Genomic DNA, 3,594 nt, shown 5'->3' on the forward strand with positions numbered 1-3,594 from the left:
CACATTTTTCATAAACATGTGGCATTAATCCTGTGCTATTCCAAAATACAGGATTACAGAAGCAAAACTAAAACTGTAGGGACAAATTCAAAGCTGATGTGGGTATTGTATTGATTAGAAAATGATTTTAAAAGCTATAATTGTCTTGGCTCCTGTAACTCAGCAGCTAAGGTGTAGGCCACATACATTGGAGCTGGCAGGTTTGAACCCAACCCAGGCCTGCCAAACAACAACGACAAGTACAACCAAAAAAATATCTGGGTGTTGTGGCAGGTGCCTGTAGTCCCAGCTACTTGGAAGGCTGAGGCAAGAGAATTACTTAAGCCCAAGAATTTGAGGTTGCTGTGAGCTGTGACGCCATGGCATGCTACCCAGCATGACACAGTGAGAATCTGTCTCAAAAAAAAAAAAAAAAGCTATGATTACAAAATAAACAGAGGAAAGAGAGATAAAATATTTAGAACTGAAGAAATTTGCCATATAATTGAAATATACAGAGGGTGCCAAAAAATGTATACACATTTTAAGAAAGGAAAGATTGTACTAAAATTGTAATGCTCAATATACAATTATAACAAAAGGGAAATACAAGTCACATTTGACTTCTGGAATTACAAGAGGTGTTCAAAGTGATTGCCATCAGCGTCCAGATACTTCAGCCTGGAAGCTCCAGCAATGGTGACCAAATGTTCACTTGTGTGCACGCCGTGTCAATTTCTTCCTGAAGTACCCTCAGTTTAGTCAGGTTTTCTAGAGCACACCACATCCTGTGAGGTTTCCCTTACTCACCTTCCATTCTTGTACTTGCACACCATTCTGAATTTCAAGTACCACTTCAAAGTGGACTTGTGTCCCTTCAATGACAACCATGTTTCCACGTTTTCTTTGACCATCCTGCCTGTCACCTGGTGAAGCTAGCATTCATTTGATTAATGCCAAGCTGGGAGTGAATATCAGTATATATTGTTACTTTAATCCAATTCAACTTAGAAAGTAATACATAGATAACATCTCTTTAATTGTGTATACATTTTTTGGCACCCCGGTATATATAAACAAATACAATTTGTATAACTGAAAAATATATTATATATACTGGTAATTGAGAACTCAACTGATGGGTTTATCAACCTACTACACAACAGAAAATGGAGTGTAACAGAAGTGAAATGCAGATAAAAAATACCCAGACTAAAATAAGGTGAAAAAGGAAAAAGAATACTGAAATTAATTACAGAAGGCATGACTTTACTTAACATGTAAATTCAACATCATGCTTTAATGCTAGCCAAAGTAATTAAAAAAAGAAAGAAGAAGTTTAAAGGCTAGGAAAGACCCCCAAACTTGCACTATTTAAGGTAACATAATTGAATACATAGAAAATCCAAAATAATCAAGTAAACGGTCAGGTTTATAAGTGAATTTTGCAAAATTGCTGGATATGATATCAACATAAAATCAGTATTTCCACGTACTAGCAGCAAATAAAAGACAACAAAATCATGATAATATTGGAAATCATTATATGTTTATAAATAAATGTTATAAAATACATATGGAATCTCTACCCTGAAAACTATAAATATAATACAGAGATTGAATGAGTAATAAATAGGTCTATCAATTTCCATCAATAATTGGAAAACTTGAAATTATAGTTATATAACTTTTCTTCATGTTGATCCATGAAATGAGGGCAGTCAATTCCAACCAAATTCCCAGTAAACTTTTTCTGTAGAAATATATAAGTTAATTTTAAAATGCATGGAAATTTACAGATAAACCCAAGACAATGTTGAAGAGACAGAAACTTACCATATCCTGTAATTTCTAAAAATGTTTGTTGTGGTTAAAAAAAAGAAATAACATAAAGTTGTCATGTCAATCATTTTTATTTGTTGTTCAGTAAAGTTTGTTATGTATATTCACATTGTTGAGAAACAGATCTCTGGAACTTTTTTATCTTAGAAATCTGAAACTCTATACCCATTAAATTAAAAAAAAAATTCCGTTTTCTCCCTTTTCCCCACTCTCTGGTGATTATCATTTTACTTCTGTCTTTCTGAACATGACTACTTTGGATACCTCATATAAGTGGAATTCTGGAGTAGTTGTATTTTTGTTCCTGGTTTATTTCACTCATCACAATGTCCTAAAGGTTTTGCCATCTCATAGCATGTAACAGAATTTCTTTCCTATTGAAGGAAGAATATTCCATTGTTGTTCACACTACATTCCATCAGTCCATTGATGGAAATGTGGGTTGTATCTGCCTCTTGGCATGAACATGAATGTGCAGATATCCCTCAAGACTCTACTTCAATTCTTTTGGATTTATATCCAGAAGTGGGACTTCTGAATCATGTGGTAGTTCAGGGCTCATACCATTTTACAATCCTACAAACAGGGCAAAAGGGTTCTGGTTTCTCTACCTCCTCACTGCCATTTGTTGCTATTTTCTTTTCTTTTCTTTTTTTTTTGTGACTAGCCATTCTTCTCTTATGCTGCCACCTCTGAGTATGGCAGGAGCAGAGGCTTGGGTGGGTTCAAGATTCACCTTCACTGGTAACCCACCATTATGGTGTAGGGAGGTATTGCTGCTGGAGGCTTAATGGACATTAATGCTGCATTACAAGAGGTGCTGAAGATCTCCTGCATCCACTAGGGTCTTGCACGTGGAATTCATGAAGCTTCCAAAGCCTTAGGCAAGCGCCAAGCCCATTTGTATGTATGCGCATCCAACTGTGATGAGCCTATGTATGTCAGGTTGGTGGAGGCCCTTTGAGCTGAACATCAAATCAGCCTAATTAAGGTTGATGACAACAAGAAACTAGGGGAATGGGTGGACCTTTGTAAAACTGACAGAGAAGGGCAGCACCTGTGACTCAAAGGAGTAGAACACCGGTCCCATATGCTGGAGGTAGCAGGTTCCAACCCAGCCCTGGCCAAAAACTGCAAAAAAAAAAAAAAAAAAACCTGACAGAGAGGGGAAACCCTGTAAGGTGCTTGGTCGCAGTTGTATAGTAGTTAAGGACTAAGGCAAAGAGCCTCAGGCCAAGGACATCATTGAAGCTACGTCCAGTGTGCAAGAAATGAATGCATAACACTTTGGCTCATGAAAAACGAAAAACAAACAACAACAACAACAAAAACTAAACTGGCCATCCTAACAAGCCTGAGGTAAATCCCATAGTTTTTAAAGTTACAGTATTTAAGACTGTGTGGTACTTGCACAGACAAGTAGTATTTCTCAGTAAAGATTCTAGGAAAACATTCTTCAGTACAGGAATACTGGCTTTATGGCCAGTACACTTAATGTTGAAATGTAATGGGAAAATAGTGACCTTTTCCATTAACTGTGTGTGGGTCAATTGAGCACCCGCCTTGAAAGGCAGCAGACCTGATCCCTGTCCTATACCAAATACACAAAAATCATCCATTCCAAATAGATTGCAGTTCTAAATGTAGAACTTTTAGAGAACTTAAAGGAATAAATATCTTTGTGATATTAGTCTTGGCTAAGATTTCTTAAGTAGAGTATGAAAAGTACTAGCTATAAAAGAAAATTAATAACTTGTTTCATATTAAAATGAG

The 3,594-nt window shown here is 36.3% G+C and overlaps 1 pseudogene; it reads left to right on the plus strand.

Moving 5' to 3' along the window:
* The first annotated feature begins 2,578 nt into the window (after positions 1-2,578).
* Positions 2,579-3,104, plus strand: LOC128560282 (40S ribosomal protein S12-like; annotated as a pseudogene).
* Positions 3,105-3,594: the final 490 nt, after the last annotated feature.

Source organism: Nycticebus coucang, chromosome 11, assembly GCF_027406575.1.
Source record: "Nycticebus coucang isolate mNycCou1 chromosome 11, mNycCou1.pri, whole genome shotgun sequence".
Taxonomy (NCBI): Eukaryota; Metazoa; Chordata; class Mammalia; order Primates; family Lorisidae; genus Nycticebus; species Nycticebus coucang.